Here is a 24,156-nt window from a genome sequence, read left to right on the forward strand (position 1 = left end):
AAGAGCGACCTCCCTTAAGGACTTGCCAACCTATGTTTTCTCATCTGTACCGATCCAAGTGGCTTCGGCGTGAGGAGCAACCTCCTCAAGGACTTGCTGACCTAACTAAAGTCCAAGTAGCAACCTATGTGACATGCTCGTCGACTTCCTCCACAAGCATCCCATCATTCCTTGGTCCTCCGGAAGTCAACTCCCATACCGAATGTTCCAGAGGAAGGCACAAAAGCCGAGTCTACATGTAAAACTACCTCCAAGGACTTTGGACCAGTCAACCATGTCTTCCTAGAGATCTCGGACATGGTGCATTAAGTTCACGCCAAACAATGCCTATATAAAGGTCTCACTTTCAACTTTGGGAGGTATGCAATTTAGCTCTCACAACTCTCTAGCTCTCTTGCTTTCTAACTCTCAATACACTCATTGCTAACTAAAGCATCAGAGTGCCCACCCCAAGTAAAGCAACCCGGACACTCTGATCACTTCTTTCTTGCAGCTCAACCAAGCAACCTCACCAGCTCAGCATCCGAGCTATCCTCCAGCAAAGAGCGTCAAGTCGTACATTATCAAATTCTAAAAATAAAAATCCCTAGATTTGATGCCAAACAGGACCTTACATACTTGGGTAAATGCAATTACACAGATAAGTGAATTTACCCATATTGTTTTATTTCTTAGGTAAATAAGTCAATGACTGTTTTATTTATAAAAAGCCATTACTAAAAATGGATAACCAAGGGAAAAAAATTTTCAATAGACACCACATAAATCTAAAAAAGAATATATAAGTGGGAACCAAAATCCCATTAACCAACTTTCCCCTCTCAAAATCCAGAAAACCAACACTTCGCTCTGCCTTGCTCAACAGTCAATATTTTGGTTAGGGATGTAAACAACTCACAGATCTTGCACGAAACAGCAGAGTCGTCAGTCGTGGGAGCCCAAACACTTCCCCATGTTCCTTCCTCCACAGTTCATAACTCCGGGCAAGTTCCAGTCCCAGCAATCAATTCCCATATGGCTAAAGCGTGCAAGCTAATAATGCTGCGTTTGGTTTGAAGGAAAAAGTAGGGAAAAGAAGGAAATGTAAAGGTTTCCTTACCTTTCCCTTCTTTTCCCTACTTTTTCCTTCAACCAAACATAGCCTAAGGTTGCTCATTTAGAGAACCGGTTACCGGCAAACACATTTAACGAAACCGGGATGCTCTCTGGATTTCTAAAAATTGGTGACGGATGAGCCCAAGACTTCTGAATCAAAAATGGACGCAACTCATCATTTAACCAAACCGGGCTCTCTGGAATTTTAAATGGGCTTGAGCCCAAATCCGTGCCCGATGTAGTTGAAATTCTTCCATTTCCACCGGAGCAATCCAACTTGCATCGCTAAATAAAATTGGGTTTTAGAAGAAAACAACAGATGGACAACTGAAAATAGGACTGCATATGGATCAAAATTGGAATTCAATTATACTGAAAATCTCAATATTATTGAAATTTCTGATAATTCGAACAAAGATATGGCATGCTGCAACTAACCTGTCTCCGGCAACCAGAATTCGACGTTCAATGTTTGGCGCCGACAATCCGGTCTAAAATCCCTAAAATAGAAAAGAAGGTATGGAAATACCAAACATAAAACCGAAGAGAGATTGAAAAAAAAAAAAAAGACAAGATTAAGAAAAAAACTAACAAAAAGGCAGAACTCTTATCTCTCTTTGTGCTGCAAAGAACAAGATAAATAAACAAAACTGAGAAAAAAAAGCCAGGATTATTCAATTATAAAACTCTAAGGCTATATTTGGTTTGAAGGAAAAGATAGGGAAAGGAAGGGAAAGGTGATACAAGTTTTATAAAGGTTTTTTAACCTTTCCCTTCCTTTTTCTACTTTTTCCTTCAAACCAAATAAGCCTAAGTGAAGTTAGAAAGTTCTTCGGAAAAAGGAAGCATACACCATTTTCTTGAGAGCAAAGCAACAATACTCTTAAAGTCTTGTAAAATCCTTCTCTTGATCAAGCTTCCAAAGCACAATTGAAGAAAGCAATCTCCGTCACTATTTGAAGTACGGGAGCACGTCATCTGACCCTCAGCTTCAACTCAAATCCAAATTTTCAAGTTACAAGAAGCACTATCGAGAGAATCAGAGGTTTTATCTCTTTTGTAAGTGTTTTAAATACAAAGAGTTTGTATCCCGACTATTTAAAATATACGAAAAATCAATTTATTTTAAATTGTCTTCATTTTTCTTGTATTTCGATTTATACACAAAATTTGTGTCAACAAGCCCATTTCAAGCACTTCTTCAGGAAATAAGCCTGTTTGAATAAGCTTAAAATTTTGGTTTTTTTTTTCAATCTAGTCTGTCTTGGCCCATCATGTAATTTTGAAATACCTATACTACTTCCATTTGAAAGAAGCACTTTTCACCACACATAAGCACTTCTGAGGATAAGCACTTATTCATCCAATTAGCACTCCCAAACAAGGGCTAAGTAGGCTAGGTTGTACTCCTATATGTCTTTGTATGACCTCTCTTACTGCATCTAGTTCCTCTCTATTGTGAGGGTAGGGAACCTAATTTGAATACTAATATTCAATCCATTCAATCCCCTCTCATTAAATCGTATATTTAAGGTATTAACTCACATTTCAAGGTATTTTTCTCATCATTAAATTTAACAAATTAAATCTATACAGAATAATTTTAATAGTATAAAAGTCCAAATTTTTTAAATTTTCCTTAGAAATGAATTTGGTTTTCTCATCTAAGTAGTTCAATCATTGGAGTCAAATTGGCCAACCAAAATGGCACCATGATTAAATAATAAAATTTAAAAAGAAGATAAATTACAAAAAGATACAAAAACTAAAGAAAATTTGTAAAATTTTAGACATTTGTCTAATATTGTATATTCACCATATCAAACAAAATTAAGTATGACAAATAAGAAGTGTTTTATAATTATGGAAATGGAATATAAAATATAAAATCAATCGAAAACAAAAATATTTTTCTATCTATGTGGCAATCAATGGTTCAAACACTTAGGTCAAATTGATCAATCCATGATGTTATAAATAAAAAACTATTTTAAAAATATAAAAATATAAAAAATTATAGAACAATTGGCCTTTTGGGGCACATCTCTAATATTATATATTAATCATATTAAATAGAAATATGTGTGATAAATAGGAATTATTCTTATTGTTGACGTAAGTATAATACAAAATTTAAAACTACTCTGAAAATGAAATCACTTTTGTATTTAGGTGATGGGTCAATGGTCCAATCTTCTAAGTCGAATGGGTCAACCCATGATGTGGTAATTAAATAATAAAAATACATGGTTTTAGAAAATATAGAAATTTATAGATACAATTTTGGCACAACTCTAATATCATATATTCATCATATTAAAAAAAAGTGTAATAAAAAAGAACTACTTTTCTTAAAGATGAAAATACAATTAAAAATTAGAAAAAAATAAAATCAATGTCTAATAGTGAGCCCAACAACCATGTCAAATGGTTCAATTAGATAGGTAATCATATTGTTAAGGGAAATTTCCCGATTAGTACCTTGTACTTTGGGCCAAGTTCCACTTTGGTCACCGAACTTTAAAATGCGACAATTCAATACCAAAACTTTCAAAACATGACAATCCAATACTTGCTGTTAACCAATCGTTAAGTGGCATTTGAAAAAAAAAAACACATACACACACAAATGTCCTTTGAGTGTCATCTAATGTTCTTTATCAACCATCCAAACATTGACAAAAAATTAACAATCTCAAGTCCTTGCCTCTTCTAATCAAGAAAGTTGGGGTCACCAGAATGCCCAATCAAACATGACCCCAACTTTCTTTTTCCGTTTTTTCTTTCCTTTCTAAAGAAGTGCTTTGGGTTGAAATATATTCAAAAATTTGTCCGATAACAAGTCAATCATTTTTTATTGGCTTCATGGGGCTATACAACAAGGGGTATCCCATCCCCCATACCCATAACCCCCTAACCCTAGTAGCAATGGTATTTTATCACAAGTCTTTACTACAACAAACCAAAAAAACTATCAACTGAGCAACCATCTAAGGCTACAACTTAGGCCAGGATGGCCCCAACCCTACCTGAAAAAGTTAGATTGTGTATGGCTGGGTTGGTCCTAGGGTTAGGGTTGACACCTCGGGCAGCCCAACCAACCTAAACTAGGAATGCAAACAAATTGGATCTGCTTCGGATCATGGTATATCAGAATCCAATTCAGTAGTATAAACAACAGATCCAATCTGATCGGGTCTCATAAACATAGATTCGAATTTGAATTCGAGTTTGTTAATAATGTTGGATATTCAAATATGATCTGATCTAATTTAATTTCTAAAAAATTAAAAAATATATATATAACAGTTTATACAAAGAAAAAACAAAAATACAAATATTTTCTTCAATTATTTTCATCATATATGTACATGTTTTTATAAAAAATAAATAACATAAAAATTTACAAAAATGCAATATAAAGATATTTAAAAAATGAGTCTAAAGATATATCATTTGCACCCCTAACCTGAACCCAACTAGTTCATGTCATATATAAATATATGTTATATACATTATAGGGTAAATTTCTTATACTACCCCTATGGCTTAGCTAATTTACTAAGTATATCATTATTGTTTACAGTTTTTGACAATTGACTAACTCTACCTTACGTGACATCATGTGACTGATATATTTATAAAATATTCCTAAAATACCCTTTCCACATTCGTTTCTAAATATACTCTTTGACTTTTGTTCCTAAAATACCACCCTTACAACCTTTTTCTTCGTTACTTCTTTATTTATTTCAAAAGAAAACCCAGTAGAGATGTCGATCTCAGTTCCAGCGAAGAGATCTTAGTTTCAACATTCTCATTTCTGACGAAAACGCAGGAACTAAGATCTACACCAAGGCTGAGATCCTAGTTCCAACATCCTTAGTTCCGGCAAAAACCCAAGAATCACGCAACACCCTCTCTCTTCATGCTACCGTTCATCCCAGTATAACTAATTGTTCTTATTGCTCTTAGATTTTCATAATACTTGCTCTTGTTTCTATCACTTTTCATTTCAAAAAAATAGAGAAGAAAAAACAAAAAACAAAAAACATTGAAGATGGATTACCCTCACAGAAAGCGGTGGTGCTTTGCTGAAAGAGGGATGTGTACTCCCTCTGGTTTCGGCTGCAACCAAATCAAATTCCGTTGGGTTCCAGAGAAGAAAACAGAACCAAATCAACTGCAACCAAATTACTTCCACAGAGGCGTCGATCTCAGTTCCAGCGAACAGAACGAGAGTGTAGATCTCAGTTCCGGTGGGTTTCAGAGAAGAGAACGAGAGGAAGAGGGAGAGATCTACAGAGACCAACGTAAATTTTCAGAAGTTTTCAAAAGGTGTATCCATTGAACCAATTTTATCGAACGACGCTATTTCTGCCATAACACCATCTAAAACCTCTGTACATAACACCATCCATTGAACCAATTTTAGAACCCAGAAACCAACGTAAAAAATAGGAGCTTGCCTGGTAGAAAATCATCAATCAAGGACCACAAAGATTGGAGAAAATGAAGCAAGGGAATTTCATTTTTCAGCCATTCTTCAATTTAAGGCGACAAGATGCTTTGCTTTCATCGCTTTAAGGACTTAACAATTACATACAAATTACTAATTCGCAATTCCTAAAAACTCAAAAGCATAGAGATGGAAAGAAAAGAGCTGTTTCAGCAGCTAAAAGACAACCCCAGTATCCGATTCGAAGCACGAGCAATGAAGAAACCAGAAAAAGATCAACAAAAGAAAAAAATAGGAAGCGGGCAATCATTAACGAAAGGATAAAACCCAAAAAGAAAGAAAAAAAAAAAAGAATTGGACGATTCACATAAAGTACAAAAATACGAAACAAGAAAGAAAAATTACCTGCAACCCAGCAAACAATTCTAGCAATTAAGCGATCAAACCGTCGGAAACAATCGCAAAAGAACTTCTTTGGGGCGACTTTCGACCAAGAAAGGCGTCCAGAAAAGAGACTATAAACAATCACCTTGGGTTAGTTGTGCTGATTGTTGAGACGACACCGTAGTTGGGACTGAAGCCTAAAGCTCAACATCGGCCTGCACCTTCACTGGCGACATGTGTCCCACGTTTGCTGCTATTGTACATCGCAGTTGCGCACTCTATTGTCACTGCTGATTTGGGTCCGTAATTTATTTTTATTTTGCTTTTTCTTCATTGATCGAAAGGTGGAGAGGGAATCCTTTCTTCCGTCAGATTGGAATCTAAACATATTTTAGTGCAAAGTTTTACCCCAAATTAAAATTAGGGTTTTGATGAATAAGTGTATTTTTTCTTTTTTCTGTTTTATTTTGAAATTTTAAAGAAGAATAAAGGATAAAATAGTCTTTTTTGTCTTTTTATTAACGAACATTAACGATAAGGGAAGTATTAGTCAATTGTGAGAAACAATAAAGGTAGTTTTAGTCAATGTTCAAACATTAAATGTACACTTAGTCAATTAACTAAACCATAAGGATAGTTTTAAGAAATTTATTATCATACATTGATTCGTATAGATGCATAACAGTTGTATGGTCCCCACCACATACTATCATGTCTTTCATTAAGAAAATCACTTCACTTAATTCTAAAGGGAAATACTAAAACCCTAATAACATATTTTTTATGTTTTTTGAATATTTTATTTTTCATCTCCTTTGTGCTATTGCTACTTATAGCTTGCTATATATAAAAGATCTGTCATAAGTCATATCTCATAAAAAATTATAGTCATTTCAAACACTTATTTTATTTTGAATTTTGTACTAATATAACTAATGAAACTATCAACAAATAAATTCTAATAAAATATAGGATTAATATATGTAGTGAAAGTTGAGTTAATATTTGAGATTGAGAAGTTCTGAGATTTTAAGGGAAGGGAAGAAGGTTGAATTGAGTTGGATTAGAGTTGAAGGAATTTAGTAAGTTTTGAGGTTAGGGTTGAGTAGGTTGGGTTGAATTAGGGTTAGGGTTGAGGGTTTAGAACTTAGGGTTGGCCTTAACCCAACCAAACTCGACCCGACTTGCAGCACTACGATCAATTGGTAACACATTAGTAGAGATGTGCGGTATCCACCCCCATATCTCACACGGTAAGTGAGCACTCAACGACAAGTTAAACTAAATAGGTCAATCAATTTTGATTTTTGACTACTTGGTTCAATGACAAGTTGAATATATTAATGTAAACTACAAGTAAAATGATTTAAACACCGGAATTATTATTATTATTTGAAAATGCTACATGTAATGTGCATACACATAAATTAATATTAATAATTATTAAATGAAATTAACCAAATTTGATTCAATAATGAGATAATTTGTGTCAAATTTAAAGTAACAGAGTTATTTTATTATTCGGAAAGAACTAATGTGGTGAAGTTGAATTTAGTGTGTAGAAAAAAGGATAAATGAAACTTATTAGAAAAAGTGAAGACACGGTAAATCTAAAAGTTCAAATGACACTAAAATAACAAGTATAGAATACATCAACGAATTGAAACAATTAGAATGAAGATTTGAACCGTTATAGTCATGGCACAAGATTGAATATCAGTAATACTTTAAAAAAAAAATGCAACAATCTAGAGATTTAGATAAGTAGATCTGAAATGATTTGCCTAAAATAATCACAAGAAAAAGGAAGAGATTAATAAATGAAGATAAGAACTGAAATCTAGTATTAGCATGCACAATATTATAAAGCAGAACCAAATCTGAAACCGTACATATGGGGATGTGGCTAAGTCAAGAGTAAATCTGTTTTGGTTCTTGAAGTTGTTGCTGTGTCCGAATCAGAAATGTCTTGAATTGAGGGTTGCAAATCAATAACAAAACAGAACTGCAATAAGATTGTCTAACTATCCACATGCAACCCAATCAAGATGACATCAACAATGGCAGTGAACAGTGATACGGTTAGAATAAAATGAAGCAAATAAAGAAAAATTAAATAGAATAGTTTAGATCTTTCCTATGATCAGTGACAGGCTGTTGTTCTTGCCAATGGCAAGCTTCTCCTCTGGCATGTGTTGCTAGTGATTGTAAATGGTTGACGATGGGCTACGAAAAGCACCGAATTCAATCTTGTTTGATGGAAGGTGTTGATCTATTCTTGTTGCAACCAGTATGTTGTTTCTGCATCCGTATATGTCAACGTGGCTAAGACACGTTAGCATGGTGGTTCCATCTGTCTCGTGTCTGAATGTCTTTGGCAGTTTGGAGAAGAATCACAGCCCTGTTGTGAAGCCGAGTAGATGGTTGAGACAATGGTTGCCCCAATAAAGTGAGAGAGTAGGGAAATGGTTGATGGAGCCTAAACGGAACAAGATGCTGAGCAGATAAAGTGTCGTTTAGACAATAGTCGCCTCTGCGTTTTGTTCTTCCAAGGCACCTCTCTTTTTAGGTTTAAAAGGTTTTGGGAGGAAGAAGTTAGGACTTCTTCCCGAAATGGAAAGAGGGGACATGGGAGGAGAGAAGAAAGAGGGGAAAACTAAAGAGGAGAAATGGTGGAGCGGAACTAGGGAGGAAGAGGAGCCAAGAAGAGAGAGGTTGCCCCTCTTGGATGCCTCTGCGTGGAAGCACGTGGCATCCAAGAAGAGAGAGAGGAAGAGACAAGGTTGGCAAAGTAAGTAGGGGAGGGGGGAATAAGGAAAAGGCGGGTCCAAGGTAAACAAAGAGGAATAGGAGCAATATCATACAACCATCCTTATAGGTTTCACGTTGATATAGAAAGTAAATGGAGGAGAATAGCTAGAAAGCAATCTCGCTCTAAAAACTTGCAAGTGAAAAACGTGAAAACTAAAAAAAAAAAAACAAAAGAAAATGCACAATAACACTCCACTTGCAAACAACACTCAACCCTCCCAAGGATTAGTTGCAATAGACTGAGTGCCCACTACACAGCTCATGAAGGGCCCCACCCCTCTAATGTATGCCAACACATAGTCCTAAAAAGGCTAATAAAACTGCATCAGTGTTCCTTTGCCCACAAAAAGCACAAGTTCATTTCTAGGCATCAACGCACATCCCATACTTCAACTCTTTTGCTTGATGTTCTCCCACACTTGACAATATTTCAATACAAGCACAACCCTCTTGCTTAGTTACTTAAGTCATATAAGATTATTTGAGTCAACTCTTCCTGATTGTGCCTCAGAAGACAAATCTGCACTGATCATCCCCTTTAATGAATGGCGATAAAATCACAGCATACTTGCACTCGATCACGATGAAACCCAACAAAGGACTCGTTAGCCAACACTTACTAATACAACCCTTTCATGCGATGATCACAAGCACAAAAAGTAATATGCTACGAAACAAGTTTTCCCTTACAATTGCACTATGATCAAATTTCAACCGTATCGCCCATCAAGGGCCCCTAAACTTCAGACACAACAAACGTTGCGACACTAAGCAACTCCCTCCTATACACACGCTACAAGACCATCCATTTACAGCACCCTTCATACGATAGAGTCATATCGCGAACATTGTGATAAGGCTTCCTATGCCCTAACAACCCCAAGCACAGCCAAACATCGAAAATCCAAGGCATCGACAAAGCCCTGGCAACCCCAGGCACAGCCATACTTCCATATAACCATTGGGAGGCTTCGTCGATAGCAGGTCTAACTCCTATCCAATTTATAAATACAGATACTCTATCTAAGTATGACGAGCTAAGGGAATACAAACTCCACCTGTCTCGCACAACTGACAACAATACTTTTCTAAAGAACAACACTAATTCCGACAATTGCTACCTCACTCCCACATGAAGGTTCAGGTTTCCCTCTCACATGCTAACCAAAATATTCCCTGAAAGGCAACAAAGGCCTGATGTTCAAAATCAACCTTTGGGGTAGTCGATTCCCAAATACGGTTACGATGAAACCCTAATTTCTACTAACTATTTATATTAACCAAACTCCAACTGTATTGCTTGTGGAGGGTCCCCAACGACCTCAAACACGACAACATTGTGATATCAGGATAACTCCTCCCTATGAACATTAAATATTTATTCATTTTATGTAACTTTATCGCACATAATAGTACCTTGTATATTGGAATAACGTTGCTCGATCTACGATAAATTTCACTAATTATGTGCCAATACTTAATTACGATAGAATCCAATGGGCTCTCGACCCATAAATACTTAATCATGTCACCTTGACGTTTCCTACAAACCCGTGAAGCACTTTCCAATATTAGTGAACGACTGCAACTTCCTTTCTCAACAACGTTTAACACTTGTGCTGAGACTCCAAATTAAGGAGCACACATGATTTCCTTTTTTAGTTCGCAATTAATTGTTCATTACACTCACAATGATATTCGATTGCGATTAACTCCTATAATACTTACAAAAAGTACTTATTTGTGACAGAGTGCACAAAGCGACCAACTTTAAATGATTTAATTACCACTCGACATTTGCAAATCACACAGGCCATGCGACATTCTCGGTAGAAGACATTCTATCAAGATACATGGGGGTTGTGTCCACCAAAGCAGAAATAGGATCAACCCTAGCCACTCCCTCCCTTCCTACCAATAGTCAAGGGGGGCCAAAAATCCAAAAACACCATCCGGCCATTGACATGAAAAAGGCAATACATATTAAAATCCCATACGCTCCCTCGCTATCCCCCTCCCCTATCAATGGCCATGGGGGGCTAAAACACGAAAACTCAGAACTAGTTTTCCCATTGCCAGGAAGGAGCATCAAACACAGTAATTCCCAATGTCTTTTGCCAATTTCCTTTCCGTCAACGGTCAGGGGGCTTAAATACACAAATAAGGTGTAGCATTGAGCATTGACAAGAAAAAAATCACCAAAAGATAGGGGGATAAACTGTAGAATGTAGGGAGTCCCTATCGTAGACACAAAACGCATCACACTTACACAAAATCATAAAATAAGGCAAATTCCAAGACCTAACGCATGCAAACCAACTCACCTCAAGATCTAGAAACAAATACAAAGGCAAGTGCTTATCGATAAGCTCCCACTTACCGATAAGCAGGGGGCTAATGTAGGAACATAGGGGTCACGAAGACCCTCAAAGTACAAAAGGTGTCAAACCAACACTACACGGACGCCAGTGATGAACTTGAACAGGCGAAAAACTGCGATGAACCCGACACCATCATAGAATCGCGGAATTAAGGTAGAATGGGAATAGATACTGTTTCAAGATTTGAACCATGGCTCTGATACCAATGAAGGGATAGGATATCCATCACATGGATGCCCAAAGATTGCGGAATAATGGGCGAATTTCAAAAAAAAATTCTCCCTTCAACTCAGAATCGCATTTCCTATTTAGAAAATCATATTTTCAAGGATCATTCTTGAACCATAAATTGAACCAAATCTGAACCAAAAAGGAGTAAGGAGGGATTATACCTGATACGGAGAAACAGTATCTCCCAATGGAGGTGTTCACGCCCAATGAATGATCCAAAATCTGCTCCCACTGAAGATGGCACAGTGCAGGATGGAGCAGAATCAACAGTGTTCTTCCAAAAGAACTTGACCCTTCGCAAGAATCAACAGGATGGCTTGTGAATACAGCTCCAATCAATATTTTCTCCAAAAGATTGTTATCAAGATCAAATCTTGATTACTCCTGTAGAGTAGGAGGAGATCGAACTGCTGGAGGCGGCAGCTGCAAGAAGGAGGCAGCAAGAGAATATTCACAGGGTGCAGAATTCTCTTTTCTTGTGATTTCAGCTCTGAAGACAAGAATGTGTTGGTTGCATATCTAAAGGCTACCGCCCCCTCCTCCTTTTATAATTTTAAAGGGATCAGCTCCTAACCCCATTAGGAGTTGCTAATCCAAATCATATTTAGACTAGAAGTCCCTTTAAGTGATAAGGGATAACCCTTATCTTATCTGCAGATCAGGTCAGCCATCTTCTAATCTAATTAGGAGGCTTCCAGATCTAAATTTTATTTAGATCTTGGACTCTCTAAGTGGATAGGGTCTGGGCCCAATCCTATCAGCTGATCCATCTCAGAATTCGCCCCTTTAAATTGACTGATCAAATCAGCCCAGCTCGAATGGGCTTGAGGCCCATTTAAGGTTATGTATTCACTTAGCCTTCCAAACTGCTACCCAATTGGGCTTCATTGTATGGCATGAAACCCATTGATCTATACATCAACCACATGGGTTCGGCCCAGCCTTTATTACAAGGCCTACCTGAATACACTGTTATGGACAGTGCACCCCCTGAAACCCATCGAATGGGCTCTATGAGCCAAACACTTACCCTAAGTGGTCTCTGGACCAAACCACCTTGTAACACCCAGGGACCGTGGGCAGATGTACGATTAGCCCATCAGGTATTATCCTCAATGGTCTTACACTTAACCTCTCAGCCCATAATGATCATACACTGCCCGACAAGAGAGGACCTCTCCCTAAGCTGCAAGGAACAGTGTTGCACTCTCTACTTATATGGATCCCGAGAATTAAAACCTTTTGAAAATCATTTCGAAACCATAATATATATACTTTTAAATCTTATATAAAATATATTTTGCAAAAACAAATCTCAACGATTGAAATCGGCTGCCAGCAGTCTTGGTTTCCATCAGTGAGAGTGCATCCCCGATCATTACCTTTGTTCGACAAAGGGGCCGATCCTGTCACTATGATCACCCACTCAGATGAATTCTCAGACTGTCCCAGCATACCCAGGTTTTGACCCTCGCTAAGGATCTCACTGATTTGTATATCAAAGATAACCCAATCCGTCACCTAGTGCAGTATCATAATCGAGTCTAGGGGTCGAGTGTAACTTTCCAGTTTTGTCCATCAATTTCCACGGTCTAGGGCAATACTGGAAATTTGGTCCAGTTCATAGATTCAATTAATCCTACACTGTATGTGCCTAGGGTCTCACCCTGGCAACTGAGACAAGCCACCTCAACCGACTTGGTGGCACCACAGTGTCAGCCTTGTTAGGATAGGTCTCCCCAGACCGACCCACTAGCTGTGAACATTCTAAACTAACATGAGTCTCACTAAGTGTCCATTTTAAGGGTATTACACAAAAACATACCAAGGGAACATGAATCAAATATGCACTTTTATTCATTTACAATAAACTCATAAAGTACATCATCTTAATTGGAGCTAAGGGCATACAAAACTGTCTAACAGCTCCCACTTGCACTTAGGTCCAATCAGGTACTAGCCGGAGTCCCATGCTTTCTACGTGTTTCTCAAACACTTTCTATGATAGTGGCTTTGTCAATGGGTCTGCTACATTTTCTGCTGATGCTACCTTCTAAATCAGGACGTCCCATCTACCAACAATCTCCCAAAGTACGTGGTGCTTCCTCTCGATGTGCTTCGACTTCGAGTGAGCTCATGGCTCCTTAGCCTAAGGAATGGCTCCATTGTTGTCACATAACAATAGGATGGGTGATGTGCTGGACGGAACTACTCTCAACTCGTGAACGAACTTTTTCATCCACACGGCTTCTTTGGCAGCCTCACTTACGGCAATGTACTCGGCCTCGGTCGTGGAGTCTGCAGTGGACCCCTGTTTGTTGCTTTTCCAGCAAACAGTACACGATCCTATCATGAAAACATATCCAGATGTAGACTTTCTATCATCTGGATCTGACTGGAAATCGGCATCTGTATACCCTTGGATCTGTAGTGAGCTACTATCGAATACTAGACAAAACTCTTTTATCCTTCGAAGGTACTTAAGCATGTTTTTTACATCAGTCCAGTGCTCCTGCCCTGGGTTGGCCTAAAATCTGCTTACTACACTCACTGCCTGAGCAATGTCAGGACGAGTGCATAGCATGGCATACATGATGCTTCCTATGGCTGAGGCATAGGAAACGTCTTTCATGCCATCAATCTCCTCAGAGGTCTTGGAAGACATCTTCTTGGAAAGAGTGACTCCGTGCCTGAAAAAACATTTCCTTTCTTGGAGTTATCCATGCTGTATCTTTTGACTATTTTGTCAATGTAAGTAGATTGGGATAATCCTATTATCCGCTCTGATCTATCTCTATAGAGTCAAAGACCCAGTATATAGGAGGCTTCTCCAAGATCTTTCATGGAGAATTGCTGTAAAAGCCATATTTGCACCGTAATTAACATTCATACATCATTCCCAATGAGTAGAATGTCATCTACATATAGAACTAAGAAGGTAACCTTATCTCCATTGTACTTTCTGTAGACACAGGGTTCATCTAGATTCTGCTCAAAGTCAAATGATTTGTCAGCAGAATCAAAACGAATGTTCCAACTTCTAGAAGCTTGCTTAAGTCCATAAATGGATCTATTAAGTTTACATACCATGTTTTCTTGACCTGCAGCAATGAAGCCTTACGGCTGCTGCATATAGATATCTTCAGTAAGATCTCCATTCAGGAATGTGGTTTTGACATCCATCTGCCAAATCTCATAATCATGGTATGCTGCTACAGCTAGTAGGATCCTAATGGATTCAAGCATGGCCACAGACGAAAAGGTTTCCTCATAATCGATGCTCTCTTTCTGAGTGTACCCTTTCGCCACCAGACGAGCTTTGAAGGTCTCAACCCTACCATCGGGGCCCTTCTTCCTCTTGTAAATCTATTTGCAACCGATTGCTTTTACCCCGGAGGGTGGATCTACTAGAATCCAGACTCCATTGGTCTCCATTGAGTCCATCTCTGCTCTCATGGCCTCCACCCACTTTTGGGAATCTATGTCCAACATAGCTTCCGCATAAATCACGGGATCCTCCTCACTAGTCAAGGTTTCCACCAGGTAACTATCCTGGTTATAACCATAACGGATTGGTGGCCTAGATACCCAAGTGGATCTTCTAGGTTGGTCACTACCTGGAACTTGTGGGACATCTCCCACTACTCCTGAGCTCTCGTCATCAAGAACAACTTCCTGACGATGGGTGTCTAGGATGTAATCGGTTTCCAAGAATTATGCATTTCGACTACAGAACACTTTTTGCTCACTTGGGTCATAGAATAGGTAACCTACAGAGCCTTTTGGGTAGCCTACAAATAGGCAACGACTGGTCTTGAATTCCAACTTGTCTGCACTCGTTCTTTTAATGTGTGCTGGACAACCCCAAATCTTCAAGTGTCTGACACTTGGTTTCTTTCCGGTCCAAAGTTCATATTGAGTATTCAGAACCGATTTGGTTGGAACCCGGTTCAACACGTAAATCATAGTCTCTAATGCATAACCCCAAAAGGATGTGAGTAACTCTGAGTGTATGAGAAGGAACCAGACCATATCCAATAAGGTCCTATTCCTCCTCTCTGAAACACCGTTAAGTTGTGGTATAGCAGGAGGAGCTAATTGTGATACTATCCCATTGTCCTTTAAGTAGTCCCTGAATTCGTCAGAGAGATATTCGCCACCTCGATCTGATCGAAGGGCTTTAATTTCTCTCCCTAACTGTTTCTCAACCTCTTGTCTAAATTCTTTGAAATTTTCAAAGGATTCAGACTTGTGTCTCATTAGGTACACGTAACCATATCGTGAAAAATCATCTGTGAAGGTGATGAATAACACGTGTTGATTCCGTGTCCTAACACTCAGGGCACCACATACATCAGTATATGGGAAGATCTTCTACAGTTAGAAAATCCAAAGGACCATCCTTTACCAACCTTGTGATTCGGTCAACACCAATGTGGCCAAGTCGGTAATGCCACAAACACGTGGGATTAAGTGTATCACAGGCTCTCTTCCTAGGGATTTCAGCCAACGTAGTTTCGGTTATGTTAGTTTCTAGAGAATGATGTAGAACATAGAGACCATTCTCCAGTTCCCCGTATGCGATGAATCTGTTATTTCTTTTAATAGTAATCGCATTACTAAAGAAGACAAAATAACCATCTGCACACAGTTTTGAGACAGAAATCAAATTTCTCCTTAAATTTTGTATATAAAGACAATCTTTCAGTACAATTGTTCATTCTCTAAAAAGTAACTCCACGGTTCCTATGGTCGTGGCTACAACAGTTGCAGTAGTCCCCAAGTAGAGTGTGACTTCTCCTTCACTCAGCCTTCTGCTTACCTTGAACCCCTGTAGTGAGTTATATGCATGAGTTGAAGCCCCGGAGTCAATACACCAGAATGCAGAAGCTACCAATAAATTGGTTTCTATAACACAAGTTTCGAAATTAACTTTCTTGGATTCCAAGTAGGTAGGACAATTCCTTTTCTAGTGGCCAGTCTTCTTGCAGAAGTGACAGGCATCCGATGCTTTGTCTTTCTTCTACTTCTTAGGTTTGGCAGCCTTCTTCTGGGGCTTTCTCTTGCCTTCCTTTTCTTGCCCGATTTGCCAGTTTCAACAAGCATAGCAATGGGCTCATCCTTTTTAATCAATTCTTCGGCCCTCTACAACATATTATTGAGTTCCTACAAGCTAACGTTCAGCTTGTTCATATTGTAGTTCTTGATGAATGGATTAAAGGATGGAGGCAGAGAGTTGAGAATAGCATCGATCTATGTTACCAGATCCAGCCCGGATCCAAGAGCCTCCAGTTCGTTGATATAACCCATCATCTGGAGACAATAGTCGTGAACTTGTTGGCCCTTGGACATCTGCGTGACCATAAACTGTTTCAAGACCTTTTGCCGAGTAAAACGATTTTGCTCTTCATACATTGTCTTGAGACTATCCAATACGTCATTGGCAAGTTCGATCTGATCGAACTGCCTTTGAATTGGATTGTCCAAGGAGGCAATGATATAGCAGTGGGCAAGGGAGTTTTTCTCCTCCCATTCTTGGCATTCTCTTCTACGATCCGGGGCAGGATTCTTGGCTACCTTGTCCAATTTTTCAAAGGTTAAGACCAACATAAGGTTCCTATACCAGTCGGCATAGTTTGGGCCCTAAAGCTCGTTGTCGTCAAGAAGCTTTGCAAAAGATTCGTTGTCATTTTCTGATTAAAGAGCAAACATCAGTCCACAACCTAATTTGATTCATGTTCATTACATAGATATGGATTTTAATCTACGATCCATTTCCATTTATTCATCTTTGATATTTCCCTCCTTTCTCAGTGACGGAGACTACGGGTTATTTCTGGAAATGTGGGAAATCACATAGGGTGTATGGAGCCAACTGCTTCAGCTGCATAACCCCACCACCTTTCTGTGAATGATCATATCCACTCATCATATGAGTTTTCCCTTTGGCCTCTGTCAGACAAGGTTCAGAGCCATTTTTAGGTAAACCTTTCTGTCCAGTGAGTGCTTACCCATCATATTCGTGAACGCCAAGGTACCATGAGAGAGTTCTCATTTTCTGGTGAAGCCCCTCCCACATCGGTTTATGACGCCCCTATCATCTTATAAAACACTTAGACAAGCCCAACAGCAAATGGATAGCCCATTTTTTGGTGTGTTTCCTCATTACTGAAGGACCCATCCTCATGCTAATGATGGAAGGCCTTTAAAGAGTTCATCATATGAATCTCCCTATCACATGCACTCATATTAGCTGGAGGGAACAGTTATTACGCCCTAGTTTGATTTAGGTCAAACCAAAGTGGCTCCCACTGACTTTCATAAAGTCAGATTTCGGTGGGCCTTAATCGGCTAGGGTTCTGCACGAAACCTCTTGATGAGGTGTGAGGCCCACCACTGAGGGAGGTCATCCAATGACCAAAAGAGACACCATGGCAATGATGTGCATTCAGCCATGGTGTGCGCAAGAGCCACTGTCAAATGAGCATGGGCCAAGCACTTATGGCCCATGCACGTAGCACATCACACATCCATACATCTCATGCAGGGATAAATTGATCCAATCAATTAATCATTTGTAAGGCCCATTGGAAGTCCGTTTTAAATCCATAATATTAACCATTAATATTATCTAGGTATATGGGCCAAATTTCCAGTTCGGTCCATATAGCTTTATCCTTTGAAGTGGGCTTTTGGCAGTTTTAACTATTTAAAACTTGGCCTTTATAGGTTGGGCCAAATTAACCATTTAATTAAATATCAATCCTCAGGCCCATTAGTGGGAAAATTAGGGCTGACTTTCAGCCTTGATTAAACCCTAGATTTGGTCCAAACAATTTGAACCAATCTTGGTTCGAATGGGTCTAGGGTTTGATCTTTAATTAAATCTTTAATTCAAGAAAATAATCTAAAATTAAATACTGATAAAAGAAAATCAATAATCAGTCAATCAGGGTTGTTCGCACAATCCATCCTACAAAACAGAGGTTAGATTACAGAATGCAGTTTCACAAATTGCAAATCGTAGGTAGCGAATGTCCCATCTGCGAAATCTCCTTCCATGCGCCGCCATCTTTGATCCAAAAATAAAATAAATAGAAATCTTATTTCTATTAAAGATTACATTAGATCGAATGCCAAATACATTGAGTCTAAAAATAAAAAAAAATGATTTACAGACCAAATGTAATGAATAAATCCTGAAACTACAAATCTTGCAGGTTCCCTGCGCAAACCAAGAATTCGATCTCCTCTTGTACGAACAGCCAATAAATCAAGAAAATCATAAAGAACTATTCTAAACAATAATCAGATTTATATAAAATCAATTTTAAATTATTTGCCTATCAATTTTGGGAACAAATTTCCCAAAACCCATATCTGCGCAAATCGGGTAGAACACCTTCTGCCCATTTGCGCAGATTCAGATCTGAAACAAATTGGTTCAAGATTTGAACCATGGCTTTGATACCAATGAAGGGATAGGATATCCATCACATGGACGCCCAAAGATTGCGGAATAAGGGGCGAATTTCAAAAATTTTTTCTCTCCCTTCAATTGGGAATTGCATTCCCTATTAGAAAATCATATTTTCAATGATCATTCTTGAATCATAAACTGAAACAGATCTGAACCAAAAAGGAGTAAGGAGGGATTATACCTGATACGGAGAAACAGTATCACACAATGGAGGTGTTCACGCCCAATGAATGATCCAAAATCTGCTCCCACTGAAGATGGTGTAGTGCAGGATGGAGCAGAATCAGTAGTGTTCTTCCAAAAGAACTTGACCCTTCGCAAGAATCAACAGGATGGCTTATGAATACAATTCCAATCAATCTTTTATCCAGAAAGATTGTTATCAAGATCAAATCTTGATTACTCCTGTAGAGTAGGAGGAGATCGAACTGCTGGAGGCGGCGGCTACAGGAAGGAGGCGGCAAGAGTGTATTCGTAGGGTGCAGAATTCTCTCTTCTTGTGATTTCAGCTCTGAAGACAAGAATGTGTTGATTGCATATCTAAAGGCTACCGCCCCTCCTCCTTTTATAATCTTAAAGGGATCAGCTCCTAACCCTATTAGGAGTTGCTAATCCAAATCATATTTGGACTAGAAGTCCCTTTAAGTGATAAGGGATAACCCTTATCTTATCTGTAGATAAGATCAGCCATCTCCTAATCTAATTAGGAGGCTTCCCGATCTAAATATTATTTAGATCTTGGACTCTCTAAGTGGATAGAGTTTGGGCCCAATCCTATCTGTTGATCCATCTCAGAATTTGCCCCTTTAAATTGACTGATCAAATCAACCCAGCTCGAATGGGCTTAAGGCCCATTTAAGTTTATGTATTCACTTAGCCTTCCAAACTGCTGCCCAATTGGGCTTCCTTGTATGGCGTGGGACCCAAACATTGATCTATACATCAGCCACATGGGTTCGGCCCAGCCTTTATTATAAAGCCTGGCCGAATACACTATTATGGACAGTGCACCCCCTGAAACTCATCGAATGGGCTCTATGGGCCCAACACTTACCCTAAGTGGTCCCTGGACCAAGCCACCTTGTAACACCCAAGGACTGTGGGCAGATGCAAGATTAACCCATCAGGTATTATACTAAATGGTCTTACACTTAACCTCTCAGCCCATAATGATCATACACTACCTGACAAGAGAGGACCTCTCCCTCGGCTGCAAGGAACAATGTTGCACTCTCTACTTATATGGATCCAAAGAATTAAAACCTTTTGCAAATCATTTCGAAACCATAATATATATATTTTTATATCTTATATAAAATATATTTTGCAAAAACAAATCTCAATGATTGAAATCGGCTACTAGCAGTCTTGGTTTCCATCAGTGAGAGTGCATCCCCGATCATTACCTTTGTTCGACAAAGGGGTCGATCCTATCACTATGATCACCCACTCATATGAATTCTCAAACTGTCCCAACATACCCAGGTTTTGACCCCCGCTAAGGATCTCACTGATTGGTATATCAAAAACAACCTAATCCGACACCTAGTACGGTATCATAATCGAGTCTAGGGGTCGAGTGTAACTTTCCAGTTTTGCCCATCAATCTCCAAGGTCTAGGGCAATACTGTAAATCTGGTCCAGTTCATAGATTCAATTAATCCTACACTGTATGTGCCTAGGGTCTCACCCTGGCAGCTGAGACAGGCCACCCCAACCGACTTGGTGGCACCACAGTGTCAGCCTTGTCAGGATAGGTCTCCCCAGACCGACCCACTGGCTGTGAACATTCTAAGCTAACATGAGTCTCATTAAGTGTCCAGTTTAAGGGTACTACACAGAAACATACCAAGGGAACATGAATCAAATATGCACTTTTATTCATTTACAATAAACTCATAAAGTACATCATCTTGATTGGAGCTAAGGGCATACAAAACTGTCTAACACGGGAGACCCTACAGTGCCCTCGAAATCCCTAGGCCTCATCGACCCAATGCTTTCATAGGGAGATTCATCGCCACATCGGCTGCACTCAGCGCCTATAGGGGTAGTCCTCTCCGTCAACACGTGGATCTTAGGCCTCGAAAGAGGGCCCTCGAACTCGATAGCGTAGCTTTCACTACTGCTGGCTGAGATGGTAGCTCACGTGGAGAAAGCGCCAGACTCATCAGGACACTCAAAGCACTCAGAACCAGAGTCTGAGTAAGACATGGCTATGGTTCAAGTCATTACCTAATGGATGAGGTCTTGAGAAGTTTAAGGGCAAAGAAAATTGAAGGCTGAGGTCTTTGAAAATTCTAACTCTCGAAAGCAAATCATGGGGACTGACTCAACTAAGTGCCCTATTTAAAGGAAAATGGACGGCTCAGATCATCTCCAATCCAACAACCACGAAACAACCGCCATAACAGTTTGAACCAACGCCCAACACGTGTCGATCGCCTCGAGAAAACGAAACAATGCCAAGAGAGTCAGTTAGTCCACTCACTGAGTCAAGCGATTCACTCGCCAAATATGGAGCCAAAAGCAACTCGACCCAGTCCATCCAAGGCCCGTCTCGCGTATAGTCGCGACCCAACGCCCGTCTCGAGCACGATCCTAACTCGTTAGCACCAAGACCCATCACAAATATGGTTAGTACCCAGCATCGAGACCCATCTCCTATACAACCACAACTTTTCAACATCAGCACCCTTCTTGTGCACGGCTACAACGTGCCCATTAGATACCCGTACCTCGTATGGTAGTAACCAGCCGAGGCCGACACCTAACCTATGCACGGACTAATCAACACATCTGTGAAGCACACGACTGGGGGGCACATGCATCTCGTACCCGTACTATGCACGGTGTCGAGCTTTCGAAAGTCAAGGCCAACGCCTCCACGCTTCCAATCCTCCACAACTTTCTCAATAGGTTGACCAACAAAGTAGCTGCCACTTGGACAAGGGACGCCCTTTGAAGCCGAAGTTGACGTCTCCATTCTCTTAAGCCAAATTATCTCCAACGAAGTCAAAGCCAGAGTTGACGTCTCCACGCTCCTAAGCCAATCTATCCCAAATGTCTCCAAAGCTGAGGCCGGCTCCTCCGCACTCAAAGACAAGGGTCTCCCTAGCAAAGACGAAGCCAAATCCGAGGTTCTCGCCAAAGCAAGCCACTTAGCGCCTCCCAGTAAGGAATGATACACTCTCTTTGACCGAAGTCAAGGTCCTCACCTAGACCTCCACCATGGCCTCAAGAGTGGAGAGCAAATGATATAGGCGCACATGGCAGGTCCAATGGTGTAGATGCACATAGTAGCCTCAGATGGCAACACATGGCTTAGGACGGATCGCATCCTGTTCGTCCGCCTGTAACAAACTCTAGGCAGACTTAAGTATAAATAAGTGGCATCACTCACTAGGTAAACTATCTTGGCATTTATTTTTCTAAGCTCTCTAACTTCCTGATGACCTCCTCTGAGCTATTCTACTCAAGTCTCGTCCAACCCCTTTACTACTTAATACTTCTTAATCTACTGGTTGGACTCATAAGCCCTTGGGCAAATCAACAAGCCCATTCTAGGCAGCAACAGTACCTATGTATATGATGATGAAAACAATACGATTCACATGTGCTAATTCCTAAAACATTTTGATTTTGGCACGAGCATTTCATGGGAAAGATGGAATGAAATAATACTGCCGTTGGTTGCAAAGGCACCAGCAAAATCTATGGACGGATGCGAAATTATATTTTATTGAAGTCCTCAACTCAACTCATAGCTGGGAGAAACAATAAAACAAGTCCCTAACTCAAGAATGAGAGAGACAAAGGAGGCAACGCAACACGGGATTTTGGCATCCGCAATCCAGGCTTGCAGCAGCAGAGACAGAGGTGATGGTGATGGTGATAGACGCGATGTGCACGCTCAGTCACCACTCACTAGTAGGTCCAAATGGAATCCAACCCAATTCAAGCTTTTGATAGGTGGCAAGTGTGGTTGAAACTTTATCCATCTTTCCTCCCATTGTCCATGTGGGTCCAGAGAACATAATAATAATAATAAAAAGAGCATCCTGATTATTAATTGATGTCATCCGTCTCCCTCATTAAACGCCATGTTGTACACGCGCTTCTTCCCGGCTTCCGCGTGGTTTTTTATGATCTTTGTCGTTGCGATTCAATTCTGCCGCTATACTACTGTCTTTGTCAGTTGTCACTTACTCACTCCCTCTCTTTCTCTACCGCCGTACAGTTGAAGAAGTAGTCCTGCTTTTTGGTATTAACTGTCAACCGCGTAACATGCATTGCATTTGCATACGCCATAAACATGCCCACGTCACAATTCCATTTTTTTGTTTCTCTCTCTCTATATTCCCTAATTTACTTTAATTTTAGCCTTTTTAAGTCAGCCCCCACACTTTCTTGGACGTTTCTAAAAGAATTGTCAATTGTTGGTGGATCTCTGTTTGACGGTGGATTTATGTAATGTTGCATCAATCCCCAGGCAGGATTATCTCAGCTAGTGGGCGTCAGATTTCTATATCCAATCGGATACAATTTCATCATATTTGCATCCTATTATGAAAACGTATAGATAGCACCCACTTCCCATTATCATATCGGATTTCCAACTGGATTTAGATTTAATATGCAATCATCGTATTAGATTTAATTTGATTAAAATTAAAAATAATTATACAAATTAATTATTTTTAATATATATAACATTAAATTTATTAATTTTAAATATTATGATAAACCTATATTTATACATATTTTCAGACCTCTAACTTGATGATTTTGATAATAATGTTTTTGGATTTAGCATGGTATTGTATTAATTATGATGAAATTGTCTTGCAAGACGATTTAGAGCTTAATTGTGAAATTTTAAAAGGAGTTCGATTTAATTGATCAAGATAATCATAGAGGAATGATGCTCCATGATGTAGCCATGAAAGAGAGAATCCATTGAAATCGGATTTGATATGTATGCACAAAAATCAGGAAATTTCCTATTTTGATATAATTCCTGTATTTTGGGCATAACTTTCTGCCTATAACTCGGATTGAGGTGATTCAAACGGCTAATTAAAGCTAAGAGATAGGGCTACAATTCTTATGTTTATCACTCACCCTAATTCCACTGTCAACCAAGTGCAATTCGAGCTACAAGTTTTGGGTCTGATAGTTAGCAATGCAGAAGAGATAGGAATTCAACTGAGATAAAGACTAAGAGACTTAATTTGTGTTGAATTAGGAGTCTCCATTGAGAAGCAATTGATATACCTTAGGGTAAATAGGTAATTATATAATTAATTTAGGAA

General features: G+C 39.3%; 1 long non-coding RNA gene across 5 annotated transcripts; it reads right to left on the reverse strand.

The window, feature by feature from the left end:
* Positions 1 to 764: 764 nt before the first annotated feature.
* Positions 765 to 6,327, reverse strand: LOC148880061 (uncharacterized). Of its 5 annotated transcripts, none has more exons than XR_016104457.1 (3): positions 5,960 to 6,327; positions 1,947 to 5,394; positions 765 to 1,745 (listed from the first exon to the last, which is right to left on the reverse strand). It is a non-coding gene; the product is annotated as an uncharacterized LOC148880061 (long non-coding RNA). The 5 variants fall into 5 exon arrangements; XR_016104456.1 differs by having other exon boundaries at positions 1,947 to 2,084; positions 5,960 to 6,325; XR_016104458.1 differs by lacking the exon at positions 5,960 to 6,327 and having other exon boundaries at positions 765 to 1,434; positions 1,534 to 1,745; positions 1,947 to 5,948.
* Positions 6,328 to 24,156: the final 17,829 nt, after the last annotated feature.

The sequence above is a fragment of the Nelumbo lutea genome, chromosome 1 (assembly GCF_056320005.1).
Source record: "Nelumbo lutea isolate HS-2025 chromosome 1, American lotus-T2T, whole genome shotgun sequence".
Classification (NCBI taxonomy): Eukaryota; Viridiplantae; Streptophyta; class Magnoliopsida; order Proteales; family Nelumbonaceae; genus Nelumbo; species Nelumbo lutea.